We start from the raw sequence: 24,918 nt of genomic DNA, 5'->3' as shown, positions 1-24,918 counted from the left end.
TTGTCCCATTTATCAACTTAAATTTTTTATATCAGAATTTTATGGTATAAAGTTCCAGACATTGCATGAGCACAGGCATTAGATACATACTACATGCATACACAGGCATACATATGTATACACATACACATATTTTTCTTTTAAATATAACCATATTAGACACACAATCAATTTTACCTCCTAATATTCTCTTTTTATCAAACACTGTGAGAAGCCCTGATGGCATAGTGCTTACACATTGAACTGTGATTAGAAAAGTCAGTAGTTTGAAACCACCAGAGGCTATGTGGGAGAAAGAGGAGGAGGATTTATATTCCAATAAAGAGTTACAGTCTGGGAAACCCTATCCTAGAGGGTCTCTATGAGTCATCATCAATGTGATGTCAGTAAGATCAAAAACTATAGACCTCTCCCCAATATGTATCATACAGATTGTCATCAGCATTGGTTTAACAGTTGTGCAATGTTCCATAAGCAGAACATGTCATAATTGACTAAGCTCAGCTCTTACTTGGACATCTGGGTGGACTTAATACTGATACTAACAGACCCAGCAGGACAAGTGACATGACTATGTGCACATCTTTGACTGAAGGATGGCTTGTTTGTCAGACTGGATCTCCAACTGCTCTGAGCATGATGGACAGGGAGGAGGTGATAATGTCATAGGGGCTTCTCAAAATTTAGGTAGGATATACTCAAGGTCATAATTTGGCTCTCATGGACTTGTTTTCCTTATCTTCAGCTTCACCCTGAACTTGCATATGTGCATTTGTTAGTGTGTTCCACAGCTGGCTGTAGGCCTCATTTTAGCTGCTGATATTGAAATTCTCCATCGTCTCTTCTCACAGAAGTAGTCAATTTGATTTCTGTGTATTCCACCTGGAGAAGTCCACTTGTCCCCTTTCTGTGTTGAAAAAAACTATTTCTGTCAATGAAGTCATTGTTCTTGTAAAATTCTATCATGCAATCTCCAACTTCATTTCTATCACCAAGGCCATATTTTCCAACTAATGACCAAGAAGAGATGAAGAAAAAGGAATCAGCTGTGACTTAAGTACAACAGTGATAGTAAGAAAGTTCCAGAAAAACATAAATTAAAGGGATTTGTGAAAACCAGACTAACCTTACAAGAAATACTAAAGGGATTTCTTCAGACAGAGAACTGACAATATCAGACCACCTGCAATTAACACATATTGCAACACCTCCCAGAAGTCAACCCAGATATAGAAATATCCAAAACAAAACAACTCCACAAGACTTAGGGTAGGAAACAAGATTTTTCAATCTGTAATTCTATCTACTGCAAAGTATAGGGAGGACATAACATAGTTGTAGAATCTCCAAAATGAAGAAAAAGTGGATGAAGGGGAAAGAAGTATAAAGTAAGATGGAAAGAATAATGCAGGGAAAGGAGAGCAATAGGAGGAGCACAAGAGTTCAAAGAAACCGAAGTAAATATTATTATCTACACAACCCTGCAATAATAGAATCAGCGAGTAGTTGTGTAGATAGACTTGCAGCAGGCTGAGTGGGTATAGGAGGGAGAATGGAAGTGAATGTGTGTGTGTGTGTGTGTGTGTGTGTGTGTGTGTAGATAGAGAGATAGATTGATGATAGATAGAAGATTAGATAGATAGATATAGTCGTGGGTATTTGTACATGGTATTTACCTTCGCTGCAATTATATCCATGAATGTTGTAGTGGAGCACCCAGGGAGCAAAGTTATGAAAACTTCTTGGATAGGATCAAGCTCCTTGGGAATGAGTCACTGGGATTGTGTCTCAAGACAATGGCCTCAGAGAACCCTAAAACCAATTGGCATAAAATATTCCATGGAGTCTACATTCTAATTTAGTGACTACTGACTGGCACCTTAAAAGCTAGTGAGTAGTCACCTAAAGTACAACTGTAAGTCTTTCATTGTCATATGATGAAAATCAATGGAAAAATCATATGGAAATATTCAGTCCAATGGATTACTGGAACATACAAATGTCAGTTTCTAAAAAGCTGATACCAGAAAAATTACATGGTGCCTGACTATCACTGGGAGAAGAATGGGATTTCTATTCCTTTAAGAGTTCCAGTCTTAGGGACTCACAGGGCAGTTCTACCCTGCCTTGTAGGGCCGTGATGAATTGGCTTCAACTTGATAGGAGTGAGTTTGGTTTATTTATTTATTTATTTATTTATTTGTTTGTTTGTTTGTTTGTTTATTTATTTATTTTTACTAGCTCTACCAACTTCTATGAAAGAAACACATTAAAAGACCCTGGATTAGAGTTGAAAATACATGTGGAATAAAACTCAAAACTATAAAGAAGGATAACAGGATTTCTGGTCAGATAGAGATTGGTAGAAGCTCCAAGAATATGATTCTTGTTCATGATTCAGGTTTGAATGTAAATGTACCCTATAGCTCAGTTTTCAACCTAACAACAGACAAGACTTTAAGGGAAATAATAACATAATCAATGCAGGCACACCTTAGATTAATAAAATATCTTGGATTAAGAGGAAAATATTTACCCAAGGACAAAGTTTAGAAAGTTTGGCAAAGAAGGCAAAATGGACAGGAAAGAGAAAAGAGGTGAGATGGATGGTGTCATACTGAGGGCATTTTGATAAAGGATTTGAAAACAAATGGGTAATTATGATGGGTTTTATGTCAACCTGTTTGGGATAGGATTTTTCCCATGACATAAGGAAGCATTCTCTGGTCAACTGTATGTTGGGATCTTCTGTGAAGCAGAAGTTCTGGGGATAATAGACCTCCTTAATCTGGTCTACATCTGTGGGACAAGAAGATGGAGAAGTGCAATAACAACAGCTAAAACCGGGACAGGGGCTGACTGTGGACCCTAAATTGCTCATACATAATTTCAAGCTAAAGCTGAAGAAAATTAAAACAAGTCTACAGGAGCCCAAACACTGCTTTGAGTTTTGAGAACATCTCAAGAACAGATATGACACTTTAAATACTAATGGCAGACATCCTGATGAGCTGTGGGAGGACATCAACAGCATCAGGCATGAAGAAAGCACAGGTTATTAAAAAGATAGCAATGATAGAAAAGATCACTGTGGATGTCAGAAGAGACTCTGAAATGATTAATAAAGTAGCTAAGTAAAAATGGAAGAAATGATGAAGTCAAAGAGCTGAATAGAAAATTTCAAAAGGTAGCTCAAGAATAAAAAGTAAAATATCATAATGTGCAAAAAGATAGAGATGAGAAACCAAAAAGGAACAACAGGCTCAGAATATCTTAAATGGAAAGAACTCAAGAAAAACTTCAAGCACTGAGTTGCAATGTTGTAAGATTCTGAGGGTAAAATATTGGATGATGCACTAAACATCAAGACAAGATGGAAAAATGCACAGAATCACTGTACCCCAAAGAACTAGTCCACGTTCCACCATTTCAAGAGACGCATATGAGCAAGACCAATGATTCTAAAAGAAGTTCAAACTGCACTGAAAACATCAGCCAAAGACAAGGCTCCAGGGATTGATGGAATATTAATTAAAATGTTTCAACAAGATGATAAAGCACTAGAAACACATGCACATCTATGGCAGGAAATCTTGAAGACTGTTATTTGTCCAACTTACTGAAAGAGATCCATCTTTGTACCCATTCCAAAGAATGATGACCCAACAGAATATTCAAAAGGTAGAACAATATAATTGATATCACATGCAAGTAAAATTTTTGCTGAAGATCACCCAACAATAGTTATTTCAGTACATTGACAGGGTGCTGACAGTTCAGGTGGATTCAGAAGAGGACTTTGCATAAGGAATATCATTGCTGATGTCAGGTGGAGCTTGGCTCAAGGCAGAGAATACCTGAAAGATGTTTACTTATGTTTTATTGACTGTAACAAGGCATTCAACTGGGTGGATTATAACAAACTAGGGATAATCTTGAGAAGAATGTGAAATCTAAAACCCTTCATTGTGCTTATGAAAAACATGGACCTGGATCAAGATAGGGTTTTGCAAACAGAACATGGGTTTAAAACCAGGAAATGCATCAATTCTTCTTCTTTACTTAATGCCCAACTTTCACAAGCATAAGAGACAGTTGAAAATATCACGGCTTGTGTCAGGTGCACCATAGTCCTCCAAGTGTGTGTCAGGGTTATATCTTCTTACCATGCTATTCAATCTGTGTGCTGAGCAAATCACTCGAGAAGTTGGATTCTGTGAAGAAGAATGTGGCATTGGGTTTGGAGAAAGGCTTATACAACCTCGTTTGCTGAAAGTGCGAAGGACTTGAAACACTTTCAAATAAAGATTAAAAATTGCAGCCTTTAGTATGCATTACAACTCAATGTCAGGGAAGACCATAATCTTCTTCTGGACAAATAGATAATGCCATTGTGGGTAGCCCTCTTGAATATTTGTGTGTTTTTTTCTGCTTTTCAGTATATGAAAACCAGGAGTGATGAACCTACAGAGACAGCAAGTAGAATAAGGGTGCCTGAGGGTATGGGAGAGGGATGGAGTAAAGGGGAGTTGATGTCAAGGAGCTCAAGAAGGAAGGGAATGCTTTGAAACTTATTATGGTAGCAATTATGCAATACTGCTTGATGTGATTGAACTATGGAATGATATATCTGTATTAGCTCCCAATAAAATGGCTGAATAAATAAATGGTGAAAAGTTTGAAGTTGCCAAGGATTTTGTCTTACTTAGATCTACAATTAGTGCTCCTAGATGCAGTAGTCAAGAGATCAAAAGACAAAAAATCGAACCTGTGAAATGTACTGTACACATCCGTAGTTCCTTAGGAAGGCCATTTCAGAGAGGATTCCGGGATCAATGAAGGCTCCATTCTGGAGCGGACAGAAAGTTAGCACCTCTGTTTATGTTCAATTGCATCTACTGAACTGTGACCTCGTTGAACTTGACCCCCATTGGCTCCACTGACCCAGATGCCAGAGCCAAGCTGATGTCTGCAAACATCACAGATTTATAGAGTCCGAATTTGGAGGTCATCTAAGTTCTGGAGGATGCCCCTCCGGCACCCAGGAATACATTGTGTTACAACAAGATTCCATCCAATCTGTGGAATTAAAGAAAGAGTCCCCCTTTCATGCTAAGTGTCATGAAATCTTCTGCTGCCCACTGAAGCAAGCACACCACAGAGAAAACATAGAATCTGAAGGACCTCAGCTGAGGGGTATAGTTACCAAACTGTAGCGCGGTCAAGGCTACCCCTTTACAGCTGCAGGCACTTGGAATCATTGATGGCACCAAAGACCACTGTTTAACCTCATTCCTGTGGGTCTTCCAGTGGTGGTCATTCAAGATCAAACAAGCTGTATTTGGCAATGAACAGCAAGAAATACTTGTCCACTTCAGAACATGCCACACCTGAGTGTACATTCAAAGAACGTTTGAAATTAAAGATTGTTTGAAAAGGATTGTATAACGTTTTTGTCATGATATACCATCAGTAGCAGTAGGGTTGAGGATGGAATGTGGGTCTGAACAAAGTAAGAAACAGAAAAAAAGGCAACCATGTGAAGAAGAAGAAGCCTGCAACTCACTTTCTGCCCAAACCCACTGAAAGTAGCCATGTGCAAGGAGCCATCATTGCACAACCTCACAGAATTCTTCTGATCTGGAAGTGGGACCCCCATCAAGAGCAGAAGCGTCTCCAGCATGCTGAACGGAGGCAAATCCGCAAGCCACAATCAATCAATGTAGCCACTGAGGACAAAACAAGGGCTCGATAACCGATTCTCACCTCCAGGTGCTGCTGATTTCTTCTAGGATCCCTCCACTCAGACGTTCAATTTGTCCCTGATGTTTACCAAACAAATAGGATGAGCCTTTTATAGCATCCAGATGGAAGCCCCCTAATTTAGACAGAACTTGTAGCAAAGTATGCCACATTTTAACAGTGAACTCAATGTTGGACAAAAACTGTCCCGTTGTCTCATGATCTCACCTATGCTTTGGGGGATGACAAACCCAAAATGCTTTCACAGCACCAATGCTCATACAAATTTTCTCTCCAACCAAGGCAAGTTAAAAGACCACAATTGCTCCTCAAAAACACAATTACTTGTGCTACTTTCTTGGCATCATGTTTTCTATCTACACTTACGTCAAATGTATTCTTTACTTCGAAACAGGGCAACTTTATGATTGATGAAATTCAATGGTTCTATTGACTGTGTCACTTAATGTAAATCAACTAAATTCAGGGTTGAATTGGAATTGGCATCTCAGGCTCAAGGTAACATTGTTCATGTGAATTTACCAATATTTTGGCTTTAGGTTTGTGATTTTCTGGTGAAGTTCTAGTGCCAGACTTCATGTGTAGAAAGTGAGTTGTGTTGTCAACCCCATTCATTGCAGATTCCTGAAAGAGGAGGAGGAGGAGGAGGAGGAGGAGGAAGAGGAGACTTTCTCCAAGTGTATATTTTTAATTCCATTTATCTATCATGTTTAAATTTTGTTGTGGCTTCTTGTGTAAAGGCAGGATCTATGGAACTGTAATGTTCTTTTGTTTTGTTCAAATAAGAAAGGTCTTCATTTCATGAGTCCCTCTGTATTAGTGTTTGGAACATAACTATTATGTACAAGGAGATATTAAGATTGGTTACTCCTAAGCAACATATACTTATACTTCCTATTGGAAAAGTGTCTAAGACTTAGCTAGGTTTTCATTTAGATCTTCATATCTGTTACATGATATAAAGTTGGAATCTTGGCATAGAGGTGCATGATACATAAGATTTTGTGCATTAAGAGGAGCTGATACCAAAGGCTCAAGTAGAAACAAAATTTTTTTGAAATGATGATGGCAACATATGTGCAAATGTGCTTGATACAATTGATGTATGGATTATTATAAGAGCTTTAAGAGCCCCCAATAAAATGATTTATTAAAATAAATAGATAAAAATAGAGATGTACAAATAAAAAAAGAAATCTGTGTTTCAAAAGTTGACTTAGCATGTATAGGCAGGTTTCTGCTCTGTACACAAAGAGTAAAAAAAAAGTTTAATATTTGTTCTTGTATATGCAAATATGCACCAAATAAACTCTTCATAGTCATTTAAAAAAAGAAAGAGATTCAAAGAGAGGTTGCATTAAGTAAATCTGCTTCACATACCTCTTTAGAGTACTGAAAAAGCAAGAATGTTACTTTGAGGACTAAGGTGTGCCATGGTATTTCAATGGCCTCATATGCATGTGAAAGTTGGACATTAAATAAGGAAGATGAATTGATGCATTTGAATTGTGGTGCTGGAGATAAATACTGAAAGTGTCATGCATGTCTAAAAAGACAAACTGACCTGTCTTGGAAGACTTGTGACTGGAGTGCTCCTTAAAGGCAAAGATTGCAATTAGTCTTACTTTGCCATGTTATCGGGAGAGACCAGTCTCTGGAGCAGTACATCATGTTTGGTATAGTAGAAGGGCAATATAAAAGAGGAAGGTCCTTAAGGAGATGGACTGACACAGTGACTGCAACAATGGATGCAATCGGGGTGGGGGTGGGGTGGTGATGTGAGCCTGGAAGAAGACCAGCCATGGTTCATTCTATTGTATTTGAGGTTGCTATGGGTCAGAACCAACTTGATGACACTTAACAACAACAACCATCTGGTGACAGCCTTGACATAATCTAGAGTGTTCATTCAGGATGTGGCCGACGCGTAGTATGAACTCAGAGTTCTTGGAAGTCAATCCTCCTACTGAATTTGGGTCCTGCATCTGGTTCATTGACCTTCTGTTATATGGCCTGATGATCTCAGGAGCCATCAGCCAATCGCAGATTCATTCAACTTTGCATCTACTTAACCTTTCTGCTTTAGATGTGTTGCATCAATTTGAATATTACCTGAATTGATTAGATTTCCTTGAATTTTGATAGATATAATCCTATTTCAGGATGCATTATACTTCAAGGTAGAGCTTGAAATGTCTCTTTTGATGGTGAATGTAATGCCATCCCTCTTCAGTGTTTCATTCTCAGCATAGTAAACCAGGTGATTTTCTGATTCAAAATGGCCAACGTCTGTCTGGTTCAGCTGACTAACTCCTAGAATACACTTTACCTTTCATTTTTGACCACTTCCAATTTTCTGACAAAGATATGGCCTCCAGGGCTGCCTGGGTAAGTTTGGGTGCGTATGGTACCTTCTGTTGGGTTATAAATGTTCAAACCAGAGGGCTACAGTCAGGAAGTAGGGGAAATTGGTGAAGCCCACAGCCCCCCAGGGCCCTCAGGCATTTCCAGCCACTATTGCCACCTATCCCGGCACACAGTCCTCCTGCTAACCGTCTCCACACTGTCTCTGCCTTGGCCTTGCTGAAACTTACAGTGGCTGGTCACCTAAGTGGGGCTGAGAAGTGGACTCAGGAGGCCTTTCCCACCTCCTCACTCCCCACACTGGGCATCTCCTGGCACCTCCCCATTCAATCACACTGATGTCAACACCCAATGCTTCCTGCCGGGCTGCTTCTGGACTCTAGCAAACCCTCCATGACCCAGAGCTGTCCCTGTGATAGGTAGGTTTATTGTGCCAACCTGGCCAATAAGAACATGTGGGATTAATCAAGTGGCAGTTTGATTAGAGGGCAAAGAGATAAATGGCTCTGCAGGCCCCACCCCTCTCTCTCGCTCTCTGGCGATCAGAACCTGATGGAGCGTGCTACTGCTGTAGTTAGTTCTCTGCCTCAACCTGTGAGCTACACCACCTGTGGATCAGGCCAATCCATGGATCCTGTTACTAGAGCATGAGGCTCTTTCCAGACCTGCTTCACCATGCTGCTGGTGCATGCATCGCTTGAGCTTGAGGTGAGTGGATTCTGTCTTGTTGCATTGCTTGCATTTGATATACCATCCAGGCCTGCTTCCCTAAGCTCCTGAGGTATTGACTGTTGGTGACTCACCCTGCTGCTTGCTGCCTGTGGGCAGAACTTTGCTTGCCTTGCCTGAGGGAGGACTCTGCTGTCTGCTTCCTTGACCTTGGACCCAGTAGCCCACAAGAGTTGAAAACTTCCAGCATATTAACTGTTCCACAGAAGTGAGCTGAACTGAATGCTCTGTACTGCTGTGTGGACTAATTAGCTGTTAGATTCCTTCATGCTATATAAATCTATCTATCTATCTATATCTATCTATCTATCTATCTATCTACCTATCTATCTATCTATCATCTATCTATCAAAAGTGTCCTGGTTTCGTTTCTCTAGGGAACCCTGCCTAACACAGTCCCTGATAATAGTCCCATCCTCATGTTCTGAATGGGTTACTTCTTCTCTTTCAACTGCCACAATACCTACACCTGAGCAGGCTATAAGTCCATGGACATCTCCTCATATTGCACATCTCTCTTATATGTTGGCCTTGACCTGCTGTTCTCTGATGAAAGAAGCTGTGCCTTCTTCTAAGGCCTCTTGTTTCCTTAACACTAAGGCTCTCTCCCTTTCCCTAACACTTCTCTCCTCCTCTAACCCATGGGGTGCCCTCCTTACCCCTATCCTAAGTCAGAACTCACACCTGTGCTGTCTCCTAACTCTGACATCCCCATTCCTGAGACGCGGACATACTCCTGGCAACTTCCAATTCTTATGTGTACAGAATCACCTGGGGTGATTTCTTGTGAAAATGTAGATTCAGATCGAGTTCATCAAGGACGGAAATTCAAATTACCATGGCAGGGAGTGGAAGCAGAATAAACCAGCTTGAAGTGGTGCTCTGAAACCCTCCTCACCGATCATTACTCAGCCACCTCTGGGGCCCTCCCATCTCCCAAAACCCTATAGCTGCACTGGGTCCTCAACATTCCCACCACCTCTTAGCCAGCCCTGTGCCCGAGTGCTCACACAAGCCCTTGCCATGAGGCTCAGAGCAGCATGACGCACATCAGTCAAATGTGAGCACAACCCAATGTCCATCGACAGACAAGTGGATGGACAAAGTCTGCTCCGGCCACACAATGGGAGACAATTGAGTACTGAAGTACATGAAATATGATGCCAGCTATAACGGGATGAGCCTAGAGGACACTGAGCCACATGCTTACACTTACAGGAGAAATCTAGAGTAGATACATCAACAGACATAGGGATCTGACTGTGATCGTCACACACTGAAGAGAGGAATGCCTAGAGGGGACTATTTCATGGGTACAGAGTTTCTGTGTGTGGTGGGACAAATGTTTCAGAAGTAGATACTGGTGTAACTGGAATAAGACAGTGAAACTACTTGAGAGAGCTGCTTAAGTTGTGTTTAATGTTACATCTAAATCTACATATGAAAATAAAATATAAAAAGAAAATAGCATTCCTTCGCAGGTGAGGGTAACAGCATCCAGTCCTAGGGTAGATGGCCCCTTGCTCGGTAGGTGGACCTCCTGTGCAGGAGCTGCAACTAGGAGCTGGGACTATGGGACCCAAGCCTGAGTGGGAGGGGGAGGCCTTCTGCTACCAACGCTGGCACTCCTATTGTCCCCTCCATCAGGACCAGCGTAAGTCATGTCTGCAGCTGGCAGAAGAATACATTCCAGCTGGTCACTAGGCTCTCCCACTTGCTCTACACATTCCACTCTTGGGGGGGGCCCTGGGGATGAGCCCTGCTGCGGGGGTGATGTTGCAGCAAAAGCACCATCACCAGGGGCTCTCGGAGCTGCTGCTCGGTGGTGCTCTGCGGGGAGGGCTGCATCTGCAAGAGGAGGAAAGATCGCCAACGTGACTGCCTTTCCTTGTGCTTTTCCCAAACCAGCAAAAGCCCACTGCCGTGGCGCCCGCTCCCAATGCTCCCAGCCCAGGAAGGCTTCCCACGGCGGTCCACCAGGAGAAGAGTCTGAGAGGACTCTGAGCTCGGGCCCACGCCAGCTCTGAAGTCCTCTCTGGGTGACACTATCAGTACCTCCCTCACAGTGTCACAGGCAGTCACGGGTAGCGCTCCTTACCACGGGGCTCTTCATTCATTCTCGCCTGCTCTTCCAACTCAGCCAAAAGCTGGGTGACCCGGATCTGAAGGGCTGAGCCGGGCATTCTGGCCTTGATATGCTCGAGCAGGCCCTTCAGACTAGAGAATTCAGGCGGGTCATCAAAATCATCCACATAATTGTTCACCCAGATTGTTAGAAGGTCTGAGATGGCTCTGAGGGGTGAGAAGCAGGGTCAGAGGCCCGGCCTTTCCAGCCACATGACCCTCACCAGGCCTTCCTGCAAGGGGCTGGGCCTTGTCTGCCCAGCCCTTCTGGGGCCAGTCCCATGCCCACCGCCTATGGCTGTCCAGACAATGGCAGGCCTAATCATTAAGCTGGGGACTAAGTACTAGTACTAAGTACAAAGCCTCAGTAGGGAGCTCTCCATCAGTGGTCTAACTAGCCCTCCTTCCTTCGGAAGCCTGGATGATGTCACTGTCGGTCACCTGGGTCCATCCCTGAGGAATTAATCTTCCAGGCAAGACTGAGCTGTGTCTACTTGTGAACCTCACAGCCTAGCACACAGGAGCCCCCATGACCATCTGACACAAGGACACAAGGATACGATCTGTCTCCTGTCCCAGCCCTCCCAAACCCTCAGCCTTCACTAGCATGCTGCCTCATTGTCCGCACACACAAGAGGGCCCCTTCTCCCACTGACTCTGTTCTTCAGAGGGACAATGGTCCACATTCAGCTGAGGCCCCAAAGGACCTAGAGCATGGCATGGCTCTGCCTACACCTCCTATTTGGGGTCTCCAATAAGAGATAGGCACAAAGAGCTGGAGGGGACTGTGGGGCACAGATTTCCATGGGCTGCTCTGAGCGTCCAGCCTCCCCTCGCACCCCAGGAATCCCAGGCTCCAGCTGAAACTCTCTCTGGCTGCTTTTCCCTGAGGGGTGTGCTCCTAAACCCATTTCTCCAGGGGGATTTAGATGTGTGGAAGCAGGCTTTGTCTATTCCCACACCAGACACTGGCCCCCACAAGCCCCAACTTTTGTAAAGACAAGAACTCACCCACCTCCGCCCCAAATCCACTTACTCTTTGACTTCATAGTGCGTGCATCCAAACCACGGTGACATCGGGCAGCTACATGCATATCTAGAGGAGGCGGGAGGGCGTCACAAGGACACTACCTGCTTAAGCTGCTGTTGGTCCTGCCTGACTCCCTGACTACATTGGAGGCCCGGGAGGGGAGGGGTTGCCGTCTGCTTGTTCTCTGAGTGGTGCTAAGTGCCTCAATCAGAGTCTGCAGGAGTAGGGCTGCAAAGATGCTTGCTGAGTGAATGAACATCACCAGCATCTTGGGACCTGCAGCCACACAGGGAGCCCCCTGGGAAGCTTGTACTGGCTATAGCAAGGATGAGACCCCAATAAAGATAACCCCAGCCTCAATTCATACATGACAGACCGCTCATCATGAAGAAGTATTCAGTGGAAAGAGTGAGCACCCCATCCTCTCTAGCAGCCTCTTTCATAGAACCAGGTGTGATGTGCACAATTTCCATGGCTTTATCTTTGTGGGTCCGAATGTATATCTGTCAGGATGGTTCTATTATCCCTTATTACCAAGTGGGGCAAATTGAAGCTCAGAGGGGTGAAGGACATTCCCAAGTTCACAGCACATTCCTACTGTACTGTGGGCCACAGAACACTCACCTTTCAAACATTAAGTCAAGGACCTGCGGGATGGTAGTAAACATGGGATAGATTCTGATGAAAGCCTGCATGAAACATGAGCTTCCATATATGTAGTCCTCAATCAGGAGTCCAACCAGCCTCGAAAGTCGGGTGTTGTCTTGGACAACCTGTTTGGATGTGTGGGTGCACTGTAACGGGAAAGAGGAGGAACCTACTGTGAGAGGCAGCCGCATGACCCACTCAGGGGAAATAAAGGCTGGAGGTGAGACCAGGAATCCCTGTGATGCTTCTTGTGGTAGTGGCTGGGACATTAGTACTTCTAGCAGAAACTGAGACTCAGCTTTCAACTTGGAATTTGGGGTAAAGGGTCTTGAAAAATAGGCACGGCATCTTCAGAGGATGCAAGCTCCCTCCTTCTCTGTTGCCAGAGAGCAGACCACCCCAGAACTTCTATTCATGGGGTCACGGACCTGAAGCTAAGAGGTCTGATATGCAGCCAAGTGTGAAAGCTGGACTCTCAAGTTCATCAAAGACCACCCCCCTACCCCTTCCACACTCCACCCACCCTAGCCAAGGATCAGGGAGAGTGAATCCCAATGGCTAAGAAGGACTAGCAGGTGAGCTTGCCTCTCAGCCCCACAGCACCTCCAAGCCATGCTGAGGGCCCATCGGCCATCCTGACAGCAGACTGGCAATAATGAAAGCGCACCTTCACACAGGACACCGAGCCCACACAGGGACACAGCCCTCACCACGGCATGCTGGTGTCCCTGACTGCCACAGCTGTTTGGGGCTGGCGTCTGGCACCAGTGATCCTAACTGCCCCTGGACTACCCTGTCCCAGCCTTTGGCTCCTGGGAGTCTGTTCTGGGTGGGTCCTGAGGACACAGGTCAGTGTCCCTGCAGGCCCGCTGAAAGGCAGCAGCCTGTCCGTCAAAGTTCAGCAGCACAAAAAACTCAATCACAGCGGGCTCTGGTCTACCTTCTGGAATGTTCTGCCTGTGAGTCGGGACACAACTCCTGACATTAAGGGGTCATGGTGATGGAATCTGCAAGACTCCACATGACACAAAAATGGACATCTAGGCCTGGACCTCAGAGCTTGTGGGTGAGAGAAGTCTGCTGGTTAGGTGTAAGGCTGGATGCGGATGGGTGAGCCTGGGAGAAGATGCAGCAGCCAGAGCAGAAGACTGGTGCAGGGGTAGGGGTGGGGGAAGAGCGGGAAAGGCGGGGAGTGTGTGGCAATGGTCTGGGGTGAAACACTCAAACCAGAGCAATACACAAGACCGGTGGGCTGGGGGTGAGGGGGGCAGACAACAGTAGGAAAGGGTTGTTCCTACAAATCAGGTGGCAGTCAATTTGTATCTGGGCAGCACTAGGAGGGGATTGTGTAGGCAGGAAGGAAGGGTGGTTGCTGAATCTTTTGTAGGGAGACTGAGGGGGACTCGAGAGGTAAAGCCCTCAGACGATCTTTGGGGTGTTATTGGTCCCAGGACCCTTGTGATCATCCGAGAACCCTGGGTGGAGACCTTGAGCCTTACACTCACAAACAATTTGCGCCAGATCTTTAGCCCCTTTAGAGGAGGGTGGATGTTACATGAGGTTTGAGTCTCCTCCATGTTCTTCTCGGGATAGATCTGTAGAGACAATGTAAGATGACAACCAGGGAGGCATCATAAACCCTCCAAACCACCTCCTGCCCGCTCTGGCCCTACAGGCTTTTCCCCTCTAGGCTTCAGAGGAATGGCAGTTCACTACAGGCCGAAACGAGATGCGGGTGGACTGGTGACACTATCTAGCCCAGATCAGGTCCACCAGCCACGGATAGGAATCACCCCTTCTGAGTGTTGCCACGGGACCTGGGAGGCCCAGGGTGGGAACAGGGTCAATGGTGACTTGGCAATTTCAGGAGCTGAACCATGGGGTGTCTGTGCCACACAGGACCAGTTGGAGCTCAGAAAAACTCCAAGGGACAGTGACATCTTGGCTTATGACCCCCTTACTATTCCCCTTTAATGCCCAGACATAAAAAGGGCACCCTGATACAGACTTAGGGCCTATCGTCCTATGTAATAATGAGGATAGTTGTAAGGGCATGACCACCCAGCCCTTAAGAACACAGCCTGATGGACGAGCCTCCTAGCCCCCAATTCCAGGTCAAACCAAGCACCATGACTCCAGGGAAGATAAGCAATCCTGGGGATGGAGCCAGGGAAGCTGGGATCATGGTGAGGGATCATGGTGAAGCAACAGCTATCACTATCCCATCCTCCATCTCCTCAGATCACTTGATCTCCTCTTATGTGACCTCACCCATCTCTCTCCCAAAGCGAATCTGCCTTATTCTCCAGCTTTTGTTCTCATTTCCTCCTGCCCAGCTTCTACGGACCCTGCAGGACAAGGGCTGGCATAACCTGAAGGCTCTTTTGAGCTGGGAGTGCGAGGGTAGGGCTGCCTGGGTAGCATCACAGTGGTGACCTGGCCTAGAATGGCCTGCCCTGGACCACCCTGCATTACCTTAGCGTTCTTTTTGGCCAAAGGCCAGTGTCTTCTTAGGTGGGAGTTCAGAATGAGCCTCAATCTGCCTAAAATTTTTGATGCCATGGGTTAAATACTCCTTGGCACCCGAACAAATATGTCTAGAGAGTAGGAAACCACTTTTCTCTGTGCACTGTCTCCACTGAAATGAGCTGGGGTGGGGCTCTGGTCTGTGGGTACCTGCTTACTCCCTCACAAAGGAAGTGAGATCACAGTCTTGGTTCCCTGACTTATGCCCAGACCTCAGATAAGACCTCCCTAAAGTCTCCTGGGCTGCTAAATGGTCACCTCTAGCCATGCCCTTTGCCATCTACACATTGTGATACCAACACACCCCATTTCCCCCAGAACCTGAAGAAACCCTGGGTGCAGCCAGGATCCCAGCTTTAGCAGACAGAGCTGGCTTCCCACACTACACATATGTCTTCACAATCTGCAATGTTGGTCATTTCTACTTTTGAAAAGGGATTTTGAAAAGGATTAAGAAGCCCTGTCACTTCCATGGAGTCGTGGCTGACTCATCGTGACCCCCGTGGGTTGCTGAGACTGTCGCTGTTTGCAGGAGCAGCTGGCAGCTTTGAACTGCTGACTCTTCAGATCATAGCCCAATGCGTAACCGCTACACCACCAGGGCTCCTTGGTCTTATAAAACTCTATCGTGTGATCTCTTTGGTGGTTTTTATCCAAGGCCCTGTTTTCCAAATAATGCTCCATCTTCTTTGTTTCCAACTTTCCCATTGTGGTTATTGTTTGGGGCAGGTGCCATCAAGTGGGTGATGAGTCTTAACAGCCTGCCTAGGACAGAACAAAGCACTACCCAGTCCTGTGCCATCCTCAGGGCTGTCCTTATATTTGATCCCATCAATGCAGCCACGCTCTCAGTCCATCTTGTCCATGACCTGCCTCTTTTTTGTCGCACACTACTTTACCAAGCATCATATCCTTCTCCAGGGGCTGGTCTACCCTGACAACATGTCCAAAATACGGGAGATGAAATTTCACCATTCTTGTCTCTAATGAGCACTCTGGCCATAATTCAACCAAGATAGATTTATTTGACCTTTGACAGTCCAGGATCCTTTCAATATTCTTCCCCAGCTTCATAATTCAAATGCATTGATTCTTCTGTCTTCATTCAATGTCCAACGTTCGCGTACATATGAGGCAGTTGAAATCCTCATGATTTGGGTTATCTCCAATTTCATTTCTACCACCAAGACCATATTTCTGAATTAGTGTTCCAACTTTTATATTTCAATCACAAATAATTATCAATGCATTTTGACTGCATGTTTGATCAATTTCAGGTTATTTGTGTATAATTCTTCAAATTCATCATCACTAGCTTTCATGGTTGTACATATCTTTAAATATTGCTTGTATTGATTGGATTTCCTTGAATGCAGGAAGATGTAATCTTATCATGGACAGCATTGCACTGCAAGGCAGATCTTGAAATGTCCTTTTTGATAAGGAATGCCACACCCTTATTCCTTTTGATCGTGTCATTCCCAGCATAGTACACCATATGACTTTCTGATTCAACATGGCTAATACCAGTCCCTCTGAGCTCACTAACACCTAAGATATTGATCTTTATGTGTTCAACTCCACTGTTCACTACTTCCATTTTTCCTAGATTCATACTTCATACATTCCAAGTTCCAACTTTAGTCAATTTTTACAGCCCTTTCTTCTCCTTTTGAGTCACGACCCATCAGCAAATGAAGGTCCTGAGATTTGACTCGTACAGGTTTTACTTCATTTATGTCCTTTTGATCCACTCTCATTTGTGAAGGCGGCTCTCCCTTAGTGCTATTCTGAGCGCCTTCTTCCAGGAGGAACGCATCTTCTGGCGCCATCTCTGGCAATGTTCTGCTTCTGTTCACTAGGCCTTCAGTAGCTACAATGTTTTCATGCTATGCATAATGTCTCCAGTGGATCATTCCTATGAAAAGGACAGTCCATGCCTTCTTCACAGTCTGTTCTTCCTCTGGAAGCCCCGCTGAAACCTGTACATTTTGATTGACCATTCTGATATTTGAAATACCAATAAAATAGCTTTCAGCATCAGAGCAACACACAACCTACCACAATATGACAAACTGACAGAAAAGTGGTAGTTAATTTCTCTTTGTTGTTGTTTCTGACCTACAGCAACACTATGTTCAGCAGAAGAAACACTGCCCAGTTCTACAATGACCTCACAATTGTTCTCCTGCCCCAGCCCATCATTGTAGTCACCTTGTCAACCCATCTTGTTGAGGACTTTCCTCTCTTTTTCTGTCCCTCTACTTTACCAAGAATGATGTCCTTCTCCAGGGACTGGTCTCTCCTGACAGCATGTCCAGTATACGTAAGAGAAATTCTCATAGAATTTCTAAGATAGAGCTCTAAGAATCACTCTGACCATATTTCTTCCCAGACAGATTTGTTTGTCCTTTTGGCAGTCCGTGATACTTTCCATACTCTTCCTTATTCTTCATCGGTACCACAATGAAACTGCATCGACTTGTCTTTGGTCTTCTTTATTCAATGTCCAACTGTCACGTGCATATCAGCCAATTGAAAATACCATGGCTTGGGTCAGGAACAACTTCGCAGCAACAAAGAAACAACTTTGTTTTGAATACTCTAAGAGGTCTTGGACAGATATAACCAATGCGATGTGTCTTTTGATCTTTTCACTACTGCTTCCAGCAGCACTGCTTGTTTTGTTCTGATCTACTTTATCTTCTCAAAATATTCTTTCTAAATTTCTATTCAGGGTTTTGACTTCAGCATTCTTCCATTCGCCTTAGTTACACTATGATGAAAACCAAGTTTCAGTCTTTTCTGAGATCCACACTGATCTTTTCTTTCTTGTTTTTTTTAATAAAAAATCATTTTGGGGGGTTCTTGTACAACTCATCACAATACACACACACACATCCATTGTATGTCAAGCACATTTGTACATTTGTTTCCCTCATCATTCTCAAAACATTTGCTTTCTACTTGAGCCCTTGGTATCAGCTCCTCAATTTTCCCCTCATTCCCCATGGCCCCCCCCTCCCCCATGAACACTTGATAATTTATAAATTATTATTGTTTTGTCATGTCTTACACTGTCCAATGTCTCCTTTCACCCACTTTTCTATTGTCCATCCCCCAGGGAGGAGGTTATATGTAGATCCTTGTAATCAGTTCCTCCTTTCTCCCTCACCTTCCCTCCACCTTCCCAGTATTGTCACTCTCACCACTGGTCCTGAGGGGTTTATCTATCATGGATTCCCTGTTTCCTATCTGTGCCAGTGTACATCCTCTGGTCCAGCCAGATTTGTAAGGTAGTATTGGGATCATGATAGTGGGTGTGTATGTGAAGCATTCAAGAATTAGAGGAAATTGTATGTTTCATCATTGCTACACTGCACTCTGACTGGCTCATTTCCTCCCGGTGACCCTTCTGCAAGGGGATGTCCAATTGCCCACAGATGGGCCCTGGGTTCCCACTCTACATTCCTCTCATTCTTCCACATATCATCAGGACTTCTGTCATTAGTGTTCAATGTATAAAGCCTGTTTTACAGATGCTGTCAAAATTCAGGTGGGAAAGACTTAAGATTTTGGCTCCTGCAGACTTGTTTTAATTATCTTCAGCTTTAACCTGAACTTACAAAGGAGTAATCGATGGTCTGTTCCACAGTCAGCCCCTTGCCTGGTTTTCTCTGCTGATATTGAACTTCTCCATGGTCTCTTCCCACAGGTACAGTCAATATGCTTCCTGGGTATTCCACCTGGAGAAGTCCATGTGTATGTTGCCAATTATGTTGCTACAAAATGGTATTTGACTTGAACAAGTCATTGGTCTTGCAAAGTTGAATCATAGAACCACCAGCTTCATTTCTATCACCTAGTCCATATTTTCCAACTACTGTTCCTTCTTTCTTTCCAACTTTTACATTCCAATTGCCAATAGTTATCAATGCATTTTGATTGCAGGTTTGATCACTTCTGACTGAAGTCATTGGTAGAATTCTTTAATTTCTTCATTTTTGTGGTCGGTGCATACATTTGAATAAAAGTTGAATTGATTGGGTTTTCTTGAAATCAGATAGATATAATCTGATTACAGACAGCATTGCATTTCATGATGGATTCTGCAGTGTCCTTTTGGACAATGAACATCCTTTTGGACAATCATGCCATTCCTCTTGATTGTGTTATTTCGAGCATAGTAAATCATTTGGTTTTCTGATTCAAAATGGTCCATACCAGTCAATTTCAGCTCACTAGTGCCTACTATATAAATCATTATGTGTTCCATTTCATTTTAGAAGACTTCCAGTTTTCCTAATTCATACTTTTCACATTCCAAGTTCACAAGCTTTAGCAAATTTTTGGAGCCATTGTTTCTTACTTTGAGTCATGCCAAGTGTGGTAGTTACATAATCTGTTCTCAATTTGAGACATGAGTTAAGGGGTGGGGTTAAACCTGTCAATCAGGTTGCAGCTTGATGACCTCATTGGGAGGCACGATGGAGATAACTAGCTCACTGGAGGTGGGACACACACTTACTCCCTGTGAGACATTCCTGCAGACAAGACACATGGAGCTACACTAGAGCCCTGGAGCTGAAGGAGCCATGTGGAGATCCAACGCTAATGCTGAGATGCCTCTACTGCCACTGGATCCACAAGACTTTGCACACTCTGGCCTGTGATCTTCCTGCATTCAGCTTCATTGCGTGTGTTTCATGAGTCTGAAGAAGAGTTCATAGATTGGTATCAGACATATGGGCTAATAGACTTATGGACTTGATCTGAATGGGGCTGGATGTTTTCTCAATATTCAATTGTTCTTATATATAAAGCTCTTTCTTATACCCTTATGAGTGTCTATGAATTTGTTTCTCTATTCAACACAGACTAACACACCAAGTTAGCTAATAAAGATCCTAAAGGCTCCCCTCCCACAAGCTTTAACTGACTCACATCAACATGGTCGAATCCACTCTGAGAACTTTGCTCCTAGTCAGTCACATGTCGAGTGCCCTCTGACCAGAGTGGTTCAACCCTCTGGCACTATCTACAGCAACATCCTGCTTCCATTCATTTGGCCTTCAGTATCTGACAACCTTTCAAAGTGATGCATCAGGGTTTCAGTGGCTCCTTCCTCAAAATTGCGCAGCCAAGCCCTTCTTCATTGTTCCTTCTTCGTGGAGATGCTTAGCTGAACCTTGTTCACTCTGGATGACCCTGCAGGCATTTGAAATACCAGTGACATAGCTTGCAGCCTCACAGCAGCACACAGGCCACCACAGTGTGACAAACTGACAGACAAGCGGTGGGCACCACATAGTGGATTCAATTAATTTTATGTAATGTAATTAAAATCATTGCTTCATAGAGTTCAAAATGGTTGAATGGAAAGTTTATCATCATATAGCATCCCTGGGTTGTAAACTTCCATTTGCAGACAGCTCCTATTTGCCCTTTAATATTATGTAAAATTGCCCTAATTCTGAAATATGAGCCTATGCCTTACTCAGGAAACTCTTCGTCACAATCACCTTCGCTTGCTGATGCAGTTTTTAAATCACCAAAAGGGTTTTGAGCCTTTTCTTGCACTAATGTGAGGTCAAATAGGAACCACACACACCTGTTTTGACTTAGCTAAACATCTGATTTAAAGATACATTTAGGAACAGATCATGTTTGTACCCCAAGGTCTGCCTGTGTACAGCCTTACCTCCACTGACCGCCTTCCAGACAACGCTGACTTACAGTGACCCAGTTAAGGGTTCTGTAAACCTTTGCAAGAACCAACGTCCTTGTCTTTCCCGTGAGCAGAAGCTGATGAGTTTGAATCCCCTAACCTTATGGTTAACAGCCCAACTCCTACCTACAGCTCTGCCAGGGCCTCCTCGATACAGCGGTCCCCCCTAATCCATGAATCACTTTCCAGGATTTCAGCTAACTCTGATCAACCGCATGCAACATTACGTGCAAAACTCCAGAATAAACAATTCTATGGTTTTACATATTTTATCATTCTTCCTGAATAGTGGGATGGAATTTTATGTGGTCCCTCCCTATCCTGAGATGTGAATCATGCTTTTGTCCGGTGCGCCCACACTGTGTTTACCTTGGTTATAGATTGACTGTAACGATAACCTTCCTTTCCTTAATGATTGTCCAACACTATATTATCAGTCTATTCTACTACCACTACTTTGTATAGTTTGTCACTGGTATGGATAAGAAAAAAACTTACATACAATGAGTTTCAATGTATGCTAGGTTTCAAGCACCCACTGGGTGCCTAATGGGGGAAGGGTGGGAGCAGGCAGTGGACAACTATCTTTTTTAACATATTACAAAAGAATGTTTAAAAGTAAATTTTACAGCAAAATGAACAAAAGAAATCAAATCTGCTGAATGTTTAATATCACAGACCTACACACCCATCTCCCCTTGAAAAACTGGAAAAAGCACAATTATTTTATTGAATGTTTTCTTTTTGTTGCCAGTGAGATGGGTTTTGCTAGACATGTGCTTGGATTGGCAGGCCAGGCATCCAAAGACAGAGTTATAGCAAACAAAGTTATTGTGCTACAGTGCATATTTGTGTGTGTTTATAAATGCCTATACACACATATATGTAACATATACACACCCATACACATATATGCATGTATATACATACACATGCATATATACACACAAGTAGTATATATATATATATGTATGTCTAAAATATTAAGCCACAAATTAACACTTGGCACCTATGGTTTAGAGTAATTTTGCAACTAAAATGGTTCCAATTCCTTGATTTCAGTTTTCTGTTCCTTTAAATCACAACTTACTCTCACTCACTTTAAGGGACCACATTCAAGATCTCTGATCTGTGTCCCAGGAATTTGGGGGGTACTTCAAAGGAACTATTTTATTCAGTCCACGATAACATTAGAGGTTGTATAATGTAAACAAAGTTAAATTTGTTTTATTTTTCACTGAATGAAATTTAGCCCTGTAGGGCAGGAAAAATTTCCCATCTTGGATAGATGAGAATCCCCTCTACTGATATTATTGTTGATAGAACATACATTGGTTGAAAATATGCGTTTATTTCAACAAAGGAACCGCAAGATGGTCTCTCCAGTTAGCTCTACCCATGGTAGGGCAACAACCAGCAGCAAGAGTCATTACATAGATCCACATCTTGCCAGTTGTTAAAGTTAGGACACTTCTTAAAGGCATATGTGAATGTCTATAGCCTGTAGCCCTTCCATCTTCCATGGAACTACCATTCAAGGCTGGATAAGCAGGTTTGGAGTTACATACAAAGCCTTAAAGGTCCTCTATCCTAGTTAAATTTATGAAATTAGCAAAATGAGTTTTATGTTTCTACTACTCTTTTGAAAATACTACTTACATCTGGCATTGCCTACCTGGGAATTATTGTAGATTTTATAATGATTTTAACTACCAATTACCAGTTAATACATCACAAACACTTATCTCTGGCTCCACTGTGTACCCTGAGGTAACGTGCAGGTCCCTGTCATAATGTACCATAGGCACCATGACTTTAATATGATAAGAAACAGCCTCATTATGCCCAAGCCTCCACCAGTACCAGTCACCCCATCATCCCCTCTTCTCACTACCTCCTCTATCACTGATCTTGGTGCAATGATTAAAGAACTCAGTTGCAAAGCAAAAGCATGAGTTGAACCCACCAGTGGCTCTGCAAGAGAAGGAAATGATAAAAAGATTGACAGCCTTGGAAATCTGGGGCGGTTCTTCTCCATCCTCCAGGGTTGGGATGAGTTGGAACCAGCTTGATGCCATCAGAGTGAGTTGGGTGGATGCTAGGAACAAAGAACTGCCACACCGGAGTCACCACCATGAGCATGAAGACGGCATAGAACTAGGCAATGTTTTGCCATGCGTTGCTTCCAACTCCTTGGCAGATAACAAGAGCAGCATGTTAGGAACCGTCATAGACGGAATGCAGAATTGGGGGGGGGGGGAGTCTAACATCCTGATTTAATCAGAGAGCATAGAGGGGGTGTCTAACGGCTGATTTAACCCACCCTTTAAGAGTTTGTGTTCATGTGTGGACTGAGGTACATCAGCAAACTCAATGAATCTTATTTTCATGTAGGTTGAGCCAATATACATTACAGAGTTTTATTGAACAACCTGACTGGTTGTGCTTCGGAGTCATAACAATTATCCATGTAGATCACAGCAGTGTTCTATAAACAGCTTTTAAAGGCATCATCCCTTGAGATTATATTGGATGATTCTATCTAGATTCCCATTCGTTTCTACTTTAGATTTATTTACTGAACATCTATTATGTTCCAGGTATGGAACTGAATGCTTTCGCTGCATTATCACATTTAAAAGGTAAATATAGCAATGGCTTTAACTTTATTCCATTATGAGCTTGTGTTCTCTACCATGAAGCCATGTCCAGGCTTTGGCTCACAGCCCATGCTCACACTCCTCTGCTGGAATTCTACTGAAGAAGAAATCTATTCTGATCCAATCATTCCAAGTCATTTAGCTGTAAATAAAAATAATTCCTCGTTGGTAATAGATTTGGGGAAAGGGGGTGTTTTTTAAATGACTTGAGTGCTCACACAATATTGACTTGCCTCAAAATTGTCTATTAGTTTGTTTAGGGGGGCAAAAAAAGCAGAAATTGGAAGAGGTAATTTGTTGGTAAATGTGATTTACCTAAATAAAGATCCAGGAAAGGATTATAAAACTATAGAGCTCTGGTCAATTTGAGCTAAGTGTAAATTAAAGAGTCAAACATCACTTCATGAAGAACTCAGATGCTACTGAATTATAAATATCCTGGAGAAAATGCAAATTAAACTAATAATTTCTTGAGAGTTAGCTTACTGATTCAATTGAGATTAGCTGTACTAGTTAAATTACCTTCACATTTCACAGTTTATATCTGATTGAGGACAACTAGGGACAGCAAAAAGAGGCACCAGGGTTACACTCGGGGCTGCCAACCTCAAAGAGGCCATCAGATATCCCCAGCTGCTCTAAGAGATGAAGAAAAGGCCTTGCAGAAGACTGTCATCTGAAGGTTATAGACTGAGGGGTCATTAGACTTTGGTTTGGATCTCTTCCTTTGAGGGTACTCAAAGCATGGTGGGCCGGGGCTATCACATACTGACTGTTGTTTTTCATGGCATCTGTTTGTCTCACAGGTATGATTCTGCCTTTGTGAATGAGTTTTATTAAAAGTTTGGTCCTCTCCCAGAACTCACTGTTCATGTACGTAGTGTCCAGTCCCTAAGCTTTGGATCTGCCAACAATTCATGGGCTGTGGTCTAAAATGCTGGCCTGTGCATGGATAATTTCCTCTTCTCAGCAGTGTATTCAATTCTATACCACTGCCTAAACTGCTATTACAACCGTGCTGGACAGAGTAGAGCTGCCCCTGTGGGTTTCCAAGACTATAAATGTTTCGAGGAGTAGCAAGTCATATCTTTCTTCCCTAGAGGGGATGGTGGTTTTGAACAGCTGACTTGCACTTAGCAGCACAGCCTGTAACACACCATGCCAGCTAAGTTACCTTACATACAGCCTTAACAAGCATTTATTTTTCAATTGACATCTCTTTTTTTGCACGATTTTAGTTAAATCTTTTGCAAACATATAGTGTGCCAAAATTTAGATGGCAATAATACTTAAAAATGGATTTTTAAAAATCTACTACCTTAATTTAAACTAGCCTTGTGAGTTAA

General features: G+C 43.3%; 1 pseudogene; it reads left to right on the top strand.

The window, feature by feature from the left end:
* Positions 1–5,726, top strand: part of LOC101639607 — a 10,384-nt pseudogene extending 4,658 nt beyond the window's left edge.
* The last annotated feature ends 19,192 nt before the right edge of the window (positions 5,727–24,918 follow it).

Source organism: Echinops telfairi, unplaced genomic scaffold, assembly GCF_000313985.2.
Source record: "Echinops telfairi isolate 266 unplaced genomic scaffold, ASM31398v2 ScPeMD7_7424;HRSCAF=8462, whole genome shotgun sequence".
Classification (NCBI taxonomy): Eukaryota; Metazoa; Chordata; class Mammalia; order Afrosoricida; family Tenrecidae; genus Echinops; species Echinops telfairi.
The sequence above is the reverse complement of the archived record's forward strand: the minus strand, read 5'-3'. Positions and strand labels throughout refer to the sequence as shown.